Below are 17,501 nucleotides of genomic sequence, written 5' to 3'. Positions count from 1 at the left end.
AAGAGATGTAACACCTGGCTTTTTTTGTGAAATTGATTTCTGCCCTTTTCTTCTATAGTTAGATAAAACTAAACTGACAAGGCTGTATTTTTAACAGACATCTTCCTCGCAACAATTTCTTGCTCATTAGCCAGTTACAATGTTTTATTTAATTCCTATACATTTTCTATGTTTAGGTGACTAGTTTTCATTGTTCTGAATTAAAAGGTTTTCCTACAATTTCCTAGAACCCCATGATATAATGTAATGATTGAAATGTAACAGAAGTAGAGCACAAACAGTAAGATCAGGAGTCCTTTCTGCCCTTCTCTTTCTTCCTCTCACGTTTCACAGGTTTCTCTCATTGCACTGCACAGGGAGAAAACTGTAAGTCATCAGTCCTAGCACAAATTAGCTTCAGGACAACGTGGGTGTTTCATGGAGACCCAAGGCAGTATTATGATCATTTAACTTCAAAGCGTATGTGGCAAGGTAAGAACATTCAGACTAGTTGAAACATAGAAACATAACTGTTTCTTTTTTCTTTTATTCAGTGTACTGGATGGATGTGAAACAAATATTTTCACCTGCTTCCTAGGAGGGTTTGATGATAAAACCCTCTCTGCTCATGAGGACAGTGTAACTAGTTGGTGGCTAAATTGTGTTCAACACTTATTCAATAATGCTTTGTTGAGCATCTATCACTAGTACCCATTATTCTGGGTACTAGTTTACTTTTTATGTAAATGTATAGGGAGACGTAGAGGGAGAAATGTTTGTATAGGTAGAGCAGTACAATTAAAAATAAAAGTATTTGATTTCAAAAAAGTGCTATGACAAAAAATAAAACAAGTAAGGAAATAAAGGTTCCTGGGAGGAGGAGGAGGAGGAGGAGGAGGAGGAGGAAGAGGAGGAGGAAGAGGAGGAGGAGACTATTTCAGATAATAGGTTTACTCAGCCACCAAAGGGTTTTGTTAAGAAAGAAGGAAGACAAGATTTGAGATTACAGACAGAGTTCTGGGGAAGCTGGGAGGTGTATGTGGGCACCATCCAGGTCTGAAAGGAGAAGGAGATCTGTGCATACTACAGGTAGGTGTACTGCCTGTGGCCGCATCCAGAAGAAACAGCCAGATTCCCGAGGGGAGTTTGTGTGAGCAGGAGGGCAGCATCCCAAATGCTGGGTTTCCAGCCTCAGCAAACTCTCACGTCCCATTGGTGGCAAGGAAGCTGTAGAGGGCTGTTGGCTTTGAAGTACACTATGAAGACCAGCTCACAGGCATGACCTGGTTGGGCAGACCAGTGGCCAGAGTGGTTTTCCATTTGAATTGCTGTTAGGCAAACCCTGGAATCCTGGTTTAACCCTGGGAGGGTATGTGGGAGCACCAAGAATGCCTCAGGCTGAATTTTCTGCTGGCCCAAAGTACTGATATATAGTAATTTTATTTCATATGTGAGTTTGTTGACTGAAATTCATATTGGCTATATTTTAAAGACTTTTCCAAGCTGCATATCATCCACTTCCACACACCCCAGTCTCATCCTGCTCGAATGATTAGCACATTTATTTGCCTATTTCAACCTGAACATTATTTGAACAATCTTGCTCTCTGAAGTTTACCAAGGATTTGACCTTTTATGGCAATATTTCAGCAGCTTAAGAAAAGTTCACTGGGGTAAAAGTTAATTTTACAGCTGAACTTTATGATCTATTTTACATGTTAAAGTGCTACCTGTCTTTAAGGAAACCTAAATTTAAGGCTTAACTTTTAAGCAATTACTGCTTCTTTTGAAAAGACTATGGAGTGATAGAGTGCTACTGATGACATTTTTTATTTTAGGAGGTCAAGGTGTACTCATTTTTTGGCAGCTTTGAAATCTGAGAAAGAAAGGTCGAAATGACAATTCTTCTCTCAGAAAAAATGGTTGTAAAGAGATTTCTGTGTTAACATTTGCTATTTTATCAAAATGATTATGGGTTATGATTCATTGGATTCTGTGTTTAAAAACCTGTGACTAGAAATATTGCTAATAAAACAAGGGTGATATTTTACTGAAATGCTGTGAAAAGTTTTCTCCCTCCCCTTTCCTTGCAAGGAGGTGCTAAAGTGTTTCAGTGTGAGGAATCGGAATAGGCTCTGATAATGCTCTATTTCCTTCTTACTCAAGCTCTTAATGTGTGGACCTGGGAATAGAATATATTCAGATAGCGAAGGATACACAGCTTGGAAAAGTATTTCCCCCCTTTCTAACAAGAGAGGTTCCAGATGAAATGGAAACCTCTATGCTCTCCAGCTACATTTATCACTTCATACTTAGTGTTTTCATAGCTCTTACTTCACACTCTCTGGTGGGAGGAATTGCCAAATAACACCCCCATTCCCTAACCTTTGCATCAAAGAGAGACATAGCTCAAGATGGTACGACCTGAGCGGGGGCCATTACCAGGGAAACATGATGCCACTGTGCGATTCTCATGTGTAGCTGTGCGATTCTCATGTGTCGCTGTGTGATTCTCTTGTGTAGCTGTCTGGTCTCTGCCCAGTTGAATGAAACCCCAATGTTTCTGAGCTAAAACTGGTTGCCCATTATTTGTCTATGGCAAGATAGAGCCCTGTTACTGGGGAAATGTTCTTTCTTCTACGTGGAGACTTATTTGTTTCCAAGGAAAGCTAATGTTTGTCACTGAGAAAAGTGCTTATTTAATTGGTCTCCTAGTAAAAGAATCAGCAGGCTTGTCACTATCGCAGGAGGAAAGCTGGAGCTAGAATTGGGGGACACATGTTGACTCTGGTTAATAAACTGTAATAGGGTGGGGAAAACATCACTTCTTGCCATCTGATCTGAGGAAGAAATTGAGAATAGGGTCTTTTCACCCATGGAGTGGAGTATAGGAGGGAAGAGAGTGGGTGAGCAGGTGCATCAGTCAGGGAACAGAGTATACATGAGTGTTATGAGATAAGGCATTTATTATAGGAATTAGGTCTTATACAGTTGAGGTGCTGGGAAAGTGACAATCTGAAAGAGGAGTTGCAGAATCAGAAAATATAGGACTTTTTGAGAAACCTCCATATCATTTTCCATAATGGTTGTACTAACAGTCCATCTGAGGAGCTAGACATGTCCAGCCATTAAAATGGGGCTGCAAAGGCGAAGCACATGGAAAGATCTGTGGCAAGTTCTTGCCTCTATATGGTTGCTGCCTGTGGTGGGCCTGGGGTAAACAAGGTCAGCATTTGGGAAGAAGAGTTGGATGCAGAACAGAGGAAATTGAGGATGAAATGAAACCTACCGGTTATTTCTGCATCTGTTCATCTCTATGTCTATCAACAATGAACTCCAGAGAATAATGGTCACTGCTTTACTTCTGTCTTTCAAATCTCATGCAAATTCTTCTTTTGGCCAGCCTACCTCAGACCATCCAGGGAAGGAGATCTTGGGAAATGGGGATCCCTAGTTTGATAGTGAAAACCCCCACAGCACAGCTGTGAACTGGAGGTCAATGGGTCTGATCCAAAGCAGAGGAAGCTTTGAGGTGGTCACTTTTATTGTGAAGGATGAAGACCAAAGTCTGGAGATGCTTTGCTTAAATGGTGCATGGAAGAGTCCAGATTAGCCAGAATGTTACCTTTGTGCATCTCACACTATATTTCTCTTATGAACTTCCCTCCAAAATAACTTCATCATTATATTGCCATCTAATATGTTAGTCTTCTGGAGGCTAGGTGGACAAAGTAGCAGGGAGGAAGGGCTGTATATTAGTTATGATGTTGACAGTAGCAGAAAACCTGACCAAGAATAACTTAAACAAATAGGGTTTAACTTTTTGCATAGGGTAAGAAGTCTGAATGAAGTCTGTCAAAGGCTGGAGCACGGGCTCAATAAGGTCATACAGGACTTAGGCTCCTTTGCTCTTTCTGACTACTGGTTCTCAGCAGGTTGCCTTTGTGTGCTGTGCTTGTTGCTTCATGGTCTCAAGATATCTGTTCCAGCATCAGGCATTAAATCTATTTGAATACAGGAAAAAGAAAAAAAAAGGGCCAGAAGCTTTCTCCTATCATGGAGAAATGTTCCCTGAAGCTCATTTTCAAACTTCTCCTTTTACTTTATTGGCCGAAACTGTGTTTTATGGTGCCTTTAGTGGCAAAGGGGGCTGGGAAAGAATGTACCTGGCAAAGTGGAAAGGCATTGCGGTAACTGTTTCCAGTTGACCCTGATCAATTCCTGAACTTTAGGGGAAGCCCACCTTCCCTATCTGACTGAACATAAAATTGATATTCTCGTTGCACAGAGGGAAGAAACGGTGACGGTGGGTGGGAGTATGTCTATGGTAGCTAAAGAACAATATCTATTACAGGAAGTTTTGCTGTTCTTCTTTTCCTCCTTGACCCCAGGAAGGAAGGGGGCATTCACCTTTAGAGTGGACTGTAAAGGAGAGTGCCTGTTTGCTTTTAGTGGCAGCATAGTCTAGAGAACCACAACTCTGGAGGTCCTGAAGAAAAATTTCCCTGCTATGGAGAAAATTGGAACAAATGTTCTGAATACTCTGCCAATTAACAAATGAAATTCTTCAAAGTAGAGGGGTGGTGGTGCGGTTAGTGTCTGAGGGTGTATTAAAGATATTGCAATTGTTTTATATCTGACCTCTCCATGAGGAAGCAAACTCCTTTAGGACAGGGATCTTGTCTTACTTAGTTTTGTGCCCCTGTGTCTAGCATGGTATCTGCTTTGAAGTGAATGTTGGGTGTTGCAAGGATGAACTTTCCCAGACAGTACTCGTATTGGTGACAGGGGCCTGGGCTACCCATTTGGTTCACTTGGGGGAAATCTAAAAATTTCATTACATAGGTCACACTCAAGACCTGTTGTATCTGAATCTTTGGGAGTAAGAACCCAGGCATCAGTGCTTTCAAAAGCTGAATTTTAAAAGCTTTTCAGGTAATTACAGTGTGCAGCCAAGGTTGAGAGTCACTGCAATAGAACTTTCTCAATTCTTTTTATTTAAAAAATACTCCCTGGGGAAGTACAAGAAACACTGAGCAAATATCCAGTGGTGTTAGGTCTTAAGAATGGTTGGTGGTTAGGATTCTCGGGGGGATATTTCTTACTGCAATTTGGGCAGCAGTTAGGGATTCCCACTCCAATGAAGACAGTGTGTTCCTTGAAAATATTTGATCTTGATAAGCACTCATGCCAGCCTGTTAAAAATCCCCATAAGAGAGGAATATCTGCATTAGGAATGAGATGAGATGATACCATCAGAACTATAGAAGTACTAATGATAATACAGAAATTAGTAATCCCATTTTTGGTCCTTCATGGATCACCAAGAATGGCATAATTATATAACTAAGGCTCAAATTATGCCTTTATTCCCTCTTTTACTCTCTCATACACCATCTTTTCATCCTTTTCCTTAATTCCCAGTTGTTCTAGGCAGCTCTAAGGTTTTAGATAACTCTAAATTTTCATGTTGTCACTATAAAAAGTTAGCAGCTCTAAGGGTGAGAGAGTCTTTCTGGTATGTACTAGACTTGAGAACAGATTCTTTTCCTATGGAGTGTGATCCTCATGTTATGTACTGAATCTGTCCCCAGTTCTAGTTGAATTTGAATTTATATCATCTGGTCTTGTATATAGTGGGTGTGCAGTAAATATTTATTGAGAGCAACATGACTAAGTGGAGTCAGACAGACCTACATTTGGGACCTGGTTCAACCACTTCTTAGTTATATTATTTAGGACTAATTATTTAATCTTTATGATCCTTGGGTTTCTGATCTATAACATATGCACCAAAATATCTTTCTTTCAAAGATGGTGATTCCCATAAGCTTTAAAACATATTCCTGTTTTCTCCCACTAAACCAAACCAAACCAAACCAAACCAAACCAAACCGAACCGAACCAAACGCAATAAAACATAACAACCTCTCCCCCAACCCTGCAACGGTTTTATTCTGATAGGGCTACCGTAACAAAATACTATATACCTGGTGGCTTAAACAACATTTATTTCTTGCAATTCTGGAGGCTGGAAAGTACAAGATCAAGGTATCTGCATACTTGTTCTGGATGAAGGCCCTCTTTCTGGCTTGTATATGTCTTCCTCACTGTATCCTCACATGGCAGAGAGGAAGCTCTGTCTGTTCCTCTTCCTATAAGAGAACTAATCCTATCATGCGGTCTCCACCCTCAATGACCTTCTCCAAACCTAATTACTTCCCAGGCATCAGGGGATTCTCAGGGGGATATTTCTTAGTGGAAAACTCTATCTCCCAATACAATCTCCTAATACCATCAAATTGGGGGTTAGGACTTTTTATAAATTTTAGGGATATGCAAATATTCAGTCCATAATACCCACAAAATCCCCAAATCTACATCCCAAACTTTTTGTCAACCTCACAGCTATTTGTCTCCTAGAGAACTATCTCAAAATACTTATCTATTTCCACTGCTTCCATTTTCTCACCTTCCATTGAGTTCTCAGCCCAATCTTGAAACAACTCTCACATATTCCTAAATTGATCCTAATATCTCAGCAGCATTCTACTTTGGTGGTAATTCCCCCCTTTCCTAGACTCTGTGACACTGCACGCCCCTAGGTTTCATCCTGCCTTTCTGTTCATTCCTTTGTCTTTGGAGTTTCTAAGACTTAGTTCTAGCCTGTCCTCTTCTCACTTTGCATTCATCCCCTAGATCTTCTCACTTATGTCCTTGGCTTCATTTCCCACTTACATGTGAATGACTCCCACATTTATCTGTAGCCCAGATCTTTTATCTGGGCTTTACACTTGTCTAACGAACTTGTTGACATTTCTTCTTAAAGGTCTTAAAAGGCAAATTCAGACTCAACATCAGACTGAAAGAATTCAAAATAGAGCTAAAATCTTTTCTTCCCTAACTCCCACTCTCACTTATTTCCCTCTCTTAGAGAATAGTAGTGTTTTTCTTTTCTTTTGTTCTTCTTTTTCCTTCCACTTGCTTTCTTCTCTTTTCTCTTTTCTCCTTCCTTCCTTCCTTCCCTCCTTCCTTCCCTCCCTCCCTCCCTCCCTCCCACCCTCCCTCCCTCCCTCCCTCCCTCCCTCCCTCCCTCCCTCCCTCCTTCCTTCCTTCCTTCCTTCCTTCCTTCCTTCCTTCCTTCCTTCCTTCCTTCCTTCTCTCTCTCTCTCTTTCTTTCTTTCAACAGGGTCTTACTCTGTTGTCTGGACCAGAGTATAGTGGCCCCATCTTGGCTCACTGCACCTTAGCCTCCCAGGCTCAAGCAATTCTCCTGCCTCAGCCTCCCGAGTAGCTGGGATTACAGGCACCCACGACCATGCCCAGCTAATCTTTGTATTTTTAACAGAGACGGTGTTTCACCATGTTGGCCAGTCTGTTATTGAACTCCTGACCTCAAATGATCCACCTGCCTCCGCCTCCCAAAGTGCTGGGATTACAGGTGGGAGCCACCATGCCTGGCCATGGTAGCGTTTTTATCTATCCATTTCACAAGACAGAAATCTGGAAAGAGCTTTCTTTGTCACTCCACATAACCAAACCATTGCCATGTCTCTGTACCCTTATCTCTTAAATCTCTCTTTTAAAAACAACTTTATTGAAGTTTAATGGACAACTACACATGTTTAATGTATACAATTTGATGAGTTTGGACATATGCAAACATCTGTGATACCATCACTACAATCAAGGTATTAGATATATCTAACACCTCCCAAACTTTTCTTGTGCTCCTTTGTGTGTGTGTGTGTGTGTGTGTGTGTGTGTGTTAGAAGCACATAACACAAGGTCCACCCTATTAACAAATTTTGACGTGCACAATACCTTATTGTTAGCTATAGGCACTATGTTGCACAGTAGATATCTAGAATTTATTCACCTAGCAAAACTGAAACTTTATCCCCATTGAACAACAGTGCTTCATTTTACCCACCCCTCCAGCTCATGATACTCACTATTGTATTATGGAATATATTTAAAAGAACTGAAATCAGTATCTCAAAGGGATATCTACACTCCCATGTGCCTTGAAGTATTATTCACGATAGCCAAGATATGGCCAACTGCTGTTGATAGATGAATGGTTAAAGGAAATGTGGTGTATATATGTAATAGAATATTACTCATCCTTAAAAAAGGAAATTCTATAATTTATGACAACATAGATGAACCTGGAGGATATTATGCCAAGCAATATAATCCACTCACAGAAGGACAAATGCTGCATGATTCCATTTGCATGAGGAAACCATAATAGTCAAACTCTTAAATATCTGCATCTTTCCATCTTCACTGCTATCACCCTCGTTTAGGATATCACTTTTCTACCCTAGACAACTGAAATAGCTTCCTAACTGGTCTCCCATTTACTTTCTTGCTGCCCTCCAATCTGTTCTCCCGACTTCAGCTGAAATGCTATTATAATTCAAATATATTATTTCCTGCTTAAAACACACCAATGACTTCCAATTTTCTCAGGATAAAGACCTAAATATTTAACTCTTGGTCTGCAAGTATCTGCATGATTTCGTGTCCGCTTCCTCCTCCAGCTTTGTTTCATACCATACTCCCCCTCACAGTCTGTGTTCCAGCCATATTGATTTTCCTTCAGTTCCTGGAAATACGCCCTGCTTCCTCCTCCTACAGGGCTCTGCATAAACTCTCCCTTCAGCCTGAAACACGTTGCTTCTCCCTTTCTGACTTATCTTCTACTCATTCTTCAGAGTTCATTCTTCTTTAATGCTTTGATTAGGCCTAATGCTCTCTTATATGTGCTCCTAGTTCTGTGAACCCTCTTTGCCATTTTATCACAGTGTATTAGTTTGCTATGTCTGCCATAACAAAATACCACAATCTAGGTAGCTTAAGCATCAGAAATTTACTTCTCAAAATTCGGAAGCTGGAAGTCCAAGGTCAAGTTGTCGGCAGGTTTGCTTTTTCCTAAATCCTCTCTCCTTGGATTGCAGGTGGCTGTCTTCTTGCTACATCTTCACGTGATCTTTTCTTTGTGTGCATGCATCGTTGGTGTTATCTTGGTCTGTCCACATTTCCTCTTTTTATAAGGACAATAGTCAGATTGTATTAGGGCCCATCCTAATGCCCTCCGTTAACTTAATTACCTCTCTAAAGGTTGTATTCCCAAACACAGTTGCAGTCTGAGATACTGGAGGCTCCAACATATAATTTTTTTTTTTTTTTTTTGCAGTGGAGTGAGAGAATACAATTCAGTCCATAACATACACTTATAGTTTTTATTCCGTTTTGTAATTATTACTGTCTTCTCCAGTAGCTTATAATCTCAACAAGGATAGAGATTTTGTCTGGCATGAACCACCATTGTTATTACATGATCTGGCAGTACTGCAGATGGTCTGTTTGTTGAATAAATGAACAATTAAGAATTAGAAGAGCCTAGCAGAGTGTGATACATAATAAATGTTCTGCAAATGTTAGATGCTATTAATAATGATGATGATAAACAGATGGTTCAGCTGACTCAGGGGATCTCTCTCAATTTTGTTCTCATGATGTAGTTGCTGCTATTAGCATTTACTTCTGAGGTCCTACAGCTGATTTAAATCTTCAGGTTTCCTTGAAAGGGTTTAATCATTGAACACAAGGCAAACCAGTACTAGCACAGCTTTAGTAAATATAGACTGATAATTGTGGATTTTCTGTGACTGTCTAACTTCCAAGTAAGAAATTCTCTTGACTGGGCCAGGTGCGGTGGCTCACACCTGTAATACAAGCAAATTGTGAGGCTGAGGCAGAAAGATCACCTGAGGTCAGCAGTTTGAGACCAGCCTGGCCAACGTGGTGAAACCCTGTCTCTACTAAAAAGACAAAAATTAGCTGGGTGTGGTTGTGCACACCTGTAATCCCAGCTACTTTGGAGGCTGAGACAGGAGAATCGCTTGAACCTGGGAGGTGGAGGTTGCAGTGAGCTGAGATCACACCACTGTACTCCAGCCTGGGCAACAGCGCAAAATTCTGTCTCAAAAAAAAAAAAAAAAAAAAAAAAGAAATTCTCTTGAAGCTTGTTTTATGATTGAATGTGTAAGCTCATTTCTGAAATATTATTTTTTCAACTCCTTTTTGTTAATAAATACACAAAACAGAAAAACCCTTGGCTGGTTACATTTTATCTAACACGATCATTTCAGTTCTGTGATCTTCATTATAGAATTGTGTAAAATGAAGTTCATAAATTAATATATAATATTCAAGGTCCATTAATGTATTTTATGCCTGCTATATCATGTTGCAATACTTTGCATTACTTTACTAGACTTTTATTCTTGTCTTGAAAGTGAAATGAACATACATTTTCTCTCCAACCACACTTCTCTTTTTCACATTTTTACGGCACATAAATCAATTAAAAGTGAAGGTTGATATGATACATATGATAATAGGGACGTCAGTTGTTCAAGCAACCAAAGGATTAGACATAACCAACATAAAAATATATGCATAAATCTACCTAGGATTTAACTCATTTTCCCTAAAAGCCATAGGGCAAACTCATTGGGCCAAGAATACAGGCTTTTATACTGGCCAAAATATGTAGTTCATCTTTGTAATCACTAGATGTCAGTGTTGTCTCATTGCAAACACAGAGGTTGTGTGGCTCCAGAGGAGCCCAAGAGGATTTTGTATGACTGACTAATCAACACTGCACTCTTACTAGCTGGCTTCTAAAGCTCGCCAAAGTTCTTTTAGCATCACAGACTGAAAGAGACCTTACTTCTGCACAGGCTGCACAGAATGTATATTATTTTATTAGGCAAATGAAGAATGAAGGGCAACAAGTTTCAAAGAACCAAAGGCAATTTTTGCTTAACAATAACAACTATCAAGCCATATTGAATGCTCATTGTGTGCGAGGCATGGCGTTAAGTGTTTTACACAGATCCTCTTATTTAATGCTTGCTTAGACTAACTGCAGAGAAAATTTTACTCTTACTATACTCACATTTCACATGTGAAGAAATTGAGGTTCAGAGAGGTTGAATAATTTGCTTAGGATTACAGAACCAGCAAGTAATGAAAAAATGATTCAAACACAATGAAGCCAATTGCTGAACTTAACTTTGCCTTTAACTACAGTACGGTACTATGTGGCCTCATCCTTTAATCACAATGAAGAAGAATCTTTGTTAAAAACTGCATAAAATAGTTATTTTGAAACTCATTTAGGAATTACTATGAGTATAAATTGTATATTTTGACTTATTAGTATAAAATTCCCTGAAATATGAAATCCTAATTTCTGAACATTTTGGAAAAATGTAGGCACTTTTATTTTCTTTTTTACTGCCACCCAACCACAAAGAGATGATGTTAATTAAACGACCCCTCGGGGAAGTTGTGGGTGATGTTAGAGATGTTTGCACAGACTTTCCTTCATTTGACCTCCAGTAGCTATAGGTGGTGATGGTGGAGCTCTAATTGATGCCTCTTTGGTAGAATGGAGGCCAGGATCATAAAACCCTATTGAATGAACCATGGAAAGATTCTAGGTGACTATGATTTTTTGGCTAATCTAGCTAGTGGCACAGTCAATTAAATAGAACACAGAACATTTTAAAAAGTTCCTTATAGAAGGTAATCTGGCAATGTGAATCAAAACATTAAAAAAGTATAATTTAACATAACAATTCACTTCTAGAAATATTTCCCAAGAAAACAGTTTTAGATTTATCAACTTGTATATGTATCAAAGCAACATTTATAATAAAGAAAAAATTAAACCACCTGTAACTTCAAATTGAGGAAATAAAATGTAGAGGAATAAAATGGCTAAGTAAGTAAGTAGTAGAATATTTAATGATGTAAAAAAGTGTATAATGCATTGTTAAGTTTAAAAAAGGTTAAGTTTGCAAAACTATTTTCAGTAGGATCCCAATTTCGTAAAAAATATATATATGCAGAGGTTTCGAAAGGTTCATGGAAAAATAGAATTAAAAGATAAAAGTAAAAATTATAAACTGTATTTCTCAACATATGCACATTAAGTTCAAGATACTTTTATAAGTAACGATACCAGCCATTTAGAGCATCCCTAAAGAATTAAGTCCTAGGAATTTAACCATGTCAATGCAGTCTTTTTACATTATTATTATTATTTTTTTTTGAGACGGAGTCTTGCTCTGTCGCCCAGGCTGGAGTGCAGTGGCCGGATCTCAGCTCCGGCTGCAAGCTCCGCCTCCCGGGTTTACGCCATTCTCCTGCCTCAGCCTCCCGAGTAGCTGGGACTACAGGCGCCCACCACCTCGCCCAGCTAGTTTTTTGTATTTTTTAGTAGAGACGGGGTTTCACCGTGTTAGCCAGGATGGTCTGGATCTCCTGACCTCGTGATCCGCCCGTCTCGGCCTCTCAAAGTGCTGGGGTTACAGGCTTGAGCCACCATGCCCGGCCCCTTTTTACATTATTAACTGAAGGAAAATGCATGCCATTTGAGACTTTTTAGGATTATGAAACAGAAAGATGTTAGAAAGAGTGAAATCAAGATTATAAGATGAATGCCTAGTGATTTCCCATCAAAACTCTTCCAGAATTACCCTGTTTGATGAGAAGGATGAGCAGGAATATTGTCATGGTGGAGAAGAACTCTCTGGTGAAGATTTCTTGGCTGTTTCTCTGCTAAAGCTTTGACTAACTTTCTATAACATTCTTATACTAAGCAGATATTATCATTCATTGGCCCTCCAGAAAGTCACCAAGCAAAATACCTTAAGCAATCTTAAAAATTGTTGCCATAACCTTTACTCTTGGCTTGTCTATTTCTGCTTTGGCTGGATCACTTCTACCTCTTTGTAGCTATTGCTTAGATTATGCTTTGTCTTCGGGATTGTACTGGTAAAGCCCATGTTTCATCTCCCATTACAGTTCTTTCATGAAATTCTTCAGGGTCTTGATCCCACTTATTTAAAATTTCCTTTGAAAGCTCTGCTATTGTCTGCAGCTGATCTGGGTGCAATCGTTTTGGCACCAATCGAGTAGAAACTTTGCTCAACTTTCATTTTTTAGTCAGAATTATATAAGCTGGACCAGTTGAAATGTTTATAGCATTGGCTATTGTTTCTGCTTTTCATCATCAGTCCTCTTAAATTAAAACACAAACAAGAGCCTGGGCAACATAGGGAGACATAATCTCTACTTAAACAAACAAACAAACAAAAATCAGCCAGGAGTCCCAGCTACTCAGGAGGCTGAGGTGGGAGGATTGCTTGAGCCTGGGAGACTGAGGATGCAGTGAGTAGGATAACACCATTGCACTTTAGCCTGGGTGACAGAGTGGGCACTTGTCTCAAAAAAAAAGAAAAAAAAAAAAAAAAGACATGAACAAGATTAATTCTTTTCTCACAAATTGATGAGGATGGTCTGTGACTGTGGGCTTTATCTTCAACATGGTCTATCCCATTTTAAAATGAATTATCCATTTCTTTGGGGGCATTGTCCCCATAAAGTTTTTATAAAACATCAGTGATTTCACTTATTTTCCACACAAACTTCACCATAAATTTGATGTCTGTTTTTGCTTTAAATTTAGCAGAATTTATGTTGCTTTGATAGGAACTCTATTCAAACTGATGTCTTATCCTTCTTAGTGCCTCAAACTAGCTCCTGTTCAGACATGTTATAACAAGTTGGTATAAGTTTATTTTGGTGCAAAAAAAATTCAAACTCCATGCATAGTTTTTTCATAATATGTGTTTCCATGAACCTTTAAACAAATAATTCAACTTTTGTTTTAGATTCAGGGCTACATTTCAGGTTTGTTATATTGGTATATTGTGTGATGTTGAGGTTTGGGATATGAATTGTTCCATCACCCAGATAGTGAGCATAGTACCCAATAGTTAACTTTTCAACCCTGGCTCTCTTCCCTCTCTCCCCACTCTAGTAGTCCACATTGTCTATTACTGCCATCTTTATGTCTATGAGAACCCAGTGTTTAGCTCTCTCCTATAATTGAGAACATGTGGTGTTTGGCTTTCTGTTCTTGCATTAATTCACTGAGGATAATGGCCTCCAGATGCATTCATGTTGCTGTAAAGAACGATTTCATTCTTTTTAATGACTATATAGTGTTCCGTAGCATATATATACCACATTTTCTTTATCTAATCTACTGTTGATGGGAGCCTAGGTCCATTCCACGTCTTTGCATTGCACTCATTATTGTAAATAGTGCCGCAATGAATGTAGGAGTACATGTGTCTTTTTGGTTGAATGGTTTCTTTTCTTTTGGATATATACCCTGTAATGGGATTTCTGGATAGGTAGTTCTGCTTTATTATTTTAACATCTAAAGGTAATCAATATAATACATTTTATTTAGAAGATTGCATTGTAAAACAAATGTTTTACGAAGACTAACTGTAATTGATTCTTTTGTTATATATGCCTGAAGAATACACCAAAAAGTTAGTAGTTCTTTTTTAGGTGATAGCGTAATAGATGACTTTTGTTTTCTTTGTGCTTATTTTTATTTTTCTTTTTTTAACATGTAAGTAATGTATATTATTTATAAATTAGAGAAAATCTCACAAGCTATTATATTTTTAAGAATTTTACACGTTATTTTAAAAACTAGGTTCAATGCTTATGTTTATTTAGAAAATCTGATTATTGCCATCTGTTTTCACATATCTTCAGTGTTGTTAACAATTCATGGTGTGTGTTTCTGTGTCAGGGGCTGGAGGAAGCTGAAAAGATGCAGTTTTATCTTCAAAGGAAAGGTAAGATGATTTTTAAAAAAATCTTGGTTACTGTCTTATGTAACTTGAGGGTGATCAGTGAGGCTTTGGCCTAGTGTTTCTCAAAAGAGTTCCGACTTTGTGTTTCTAATAAAGGGCATTGAGTTTTGTGGGTCAACATATTTGAAGGCACTGTCTTTACCATCTTCAGTGTTGAAAACTGCTGGTCATGTCTCTTTCATATTTAGTCTGATTTCCTGTTAACCATGAAAGCAAAGTGGTATATGGGATATTGCAGAATATGCTGCTGCTTTTAATTCTACATCTTTACTATTTTGATTGATTCTTTTAGATTTGTTTATCTTTTTTTTTAAAATGTGAGGTTGCATAGTCCAAGGATTCTGGTTTATTTTATGAATGTTAAACATTATTGAAATCACATAATTCTAATTAGACAACGAATGTCCAATTAAACAATTCCTACACTATATATAGTCTCAAACTTTCCTTTTGGGAATTTTACTTGGCATTTTCTTCATAAATATATTAATCTTCCTTTTAAGTAGCTTTCAAGTTTTGTGATATGAAGGCTCCACCATCAAATTATTCTTTAATATTGGAATTATATCAATCAATACATGTCTTTAAAGTGCTGAATTTTATGGAGCATCCATATATCAAACTCAGGGCTGTAGATGGACATCCTTTCATTGATCACAGCTTGAACCTGAGCAGAGGATGATGGACAGAAACATGACTTAAGAAGTGATAAATCTGTTGTAGCAGACTTATGATCTTTTGGCCTCAACCTTACAAATGCTATTGGTCACAATTGTGGCTAAATTGATTAGTTATTGTCCTCAGGTTTACAACTCTGACTCTAAACTCATATTAAGCTGAAAAATTTAAATATCTTGTTTCCAGGAGTCTTCATTTTTGGTATCAGTAAATAATCCACATTTATTTCCTTTTTGAGTGCTTTCTCTGTACTTCCTTCCTAAATGAGGGCACTGGACTGACTTTCTTCTGAATAGGTATAGAATTTTGGCCCTTAGTATTTTTGTCAACACTGCTCTAATTAAGAATAACAACAGGTGATGTGAATGTTGGCTGGAAATCAAGATTCAGAAGAGTTTTCCTGCAAAGAAAAATCTGAAGTTCATGATGCAATGCATTGTGAAACCAGTGTTGAACCTGGTTAAATCAAATTACACTGTGCTCATGGCCGTAGTGTATAATATAGTACTGCTCACACTGGCCTTATTTTCCATTTTCTTCCATTGAAATACCATCCCAAACTGAAAATATCACAAAGAACTACATTCAAGATACCTATTTGGATGGAAAATGGCACCTTTAGCTGCATCTTTTTGTAGTGACTTATAGGGTTCAGTGACTGAAATGTATTTTTTTTCTTCTTTCTTTTTCTGCTTTGTTGTATTCATGCTTGGAAGCACTGCCTGCAAATGACAAAACCATAGGAGAATAACCTATATTATATAGGCTTCCCTATGTCATTGAGAACAAGAGAGGATGTTATTAAGAAAGTGTTGATTTTTGTAGTAATTCACCCAAGTTTAAGTTCTATTGATAGGTACTGTAGTGTTTAGGAAAAAAAAGAGAGAGGAAGAGACAAGATGCTTACATAAAACACAATTTTGAGTTTTATTTTACATTGTATAAAGTAGAAGAATAAGGGCCCAGGGATTTCAATTCCAGAAATGTAAAAATCAAAAAGGTAAAGTAATGAAGTTGACTCTATTTTAATCACAAATGGAGGTGATACATAAGTTACAATCAAAATTTTAAAATGAATTCATTTTAATATGCCTAAACTTTATTTGACAAGCTATTTAACATAGACTATGAGCCAGGCGCTAATTAAGCACTTTGACATTTTATGAATATTCGCTTGCTTAAACCTCATAATAACACTATAGATACTGATACTATCATCAGCAACCCCATTTTACAGATGGGTAGTTGCTTGTGTTGAAAAAATAGCTAGTAGTTAGCAGAGCTGGAATTCAAGCCCAGTGGGTGACTCATGTCCACCAGCAATCCCTTTTCTTCTCTAGTACTGGTGGTGGTTGTCAGAGCCCCTGGTTGGAGTGGGAGGAGCCTAGAGGTGCTGCTCACTAGACTTGGCTCAGAGGCTGCAAAAATAGGGTAACTGCACTCCCAAACCTAATGGCCACTGTGGTCAGCAGCTCTTCTAAGAAGAAGACCCTTTTGAGTTAATTCAATAAAATAACTCTTTATGTCTTGGGAGCAGGGTGGGGAGAATTTCTTGTAAAATGGATGGAGGAGTGGAAGTTGAAGAAGTGAACAAAACGTGTGGTAATCTTTCATATGTGGTATGTTTTCTCTTTTCCTGACCCCAATTTCCTTTGAAGGCACAAAATGCTTCATTGAAAAGGGATTGAAGCTGTATTTACAAGTTACAGAAGAGGCTCTGTCAGTCACTCAGTCACCTCCTAGAAATATACCTATCTCACTCTGACCCATCCTTCTTCTCCTAACTACCCATCAGTTCACCTCTCCCACTGATCTTTTTGTCTTCCTTCTGCAAACCTATTTATGCATTAGTTCCCACCCAGATCCCATCCTCTGGCACACCCCTTACTTAGCTAGCCATTTCTGAATGTGATTCTGAGGGATTTCATGGAAACTTTTACAATTGGATAGCTTTTGGGTTCCTAGTTTGCCCAAAGGCAGCCAGCAAACAGATTCTTTTAAGGTAAGGATTAATAGAATGTAAAAGAATGTTTTTAAGCCCTTACACTGCTGTTTCAATCTCTCAAAAGCTGAGTATCA

At 38.3% G+C, this 17,501-nt stretch overlaps 1 long non-coding RNA gene across 1 annotated transcript in view; it reads left to right on the top strand.

The window, feature by feature from the left end:
- LOC141407282 (uncharacterized) overlaps positions 1–17,501 on the top strand; it is a 175,821-nt gene that overhangs the window by 16,951 nt on the left and 141,369 nt on the right. Inside the window, exon 3 of the long non-coding RNA XR_012415755.1 lies at positions 14,681–14,726. This is a non-coding gene — a long non-coding RNA (uncharacterized lncRNA). The remainder of the gene's footprint in view (positions 1–14,680; positions 14,727–17,501) is intronic.

The sequence above is a fragment of the Macaca fascicularis genome, chromosome 7, assembly GCF_037993035.2.
Source record: "Macaca fascicularis isolate 582-1 chromosome 7, T2T-MFA8v1.1".
NCBI lineage: Eukaryota > Metazoa > Chordata > Mammalia > Primates > Cercopithecidae > Macaca > Macaca fascicularis.
Note: the sequence above shows the minus strand (reverse complement) of the source record. Positions and strands in the feature narration are given on the sequence as shown.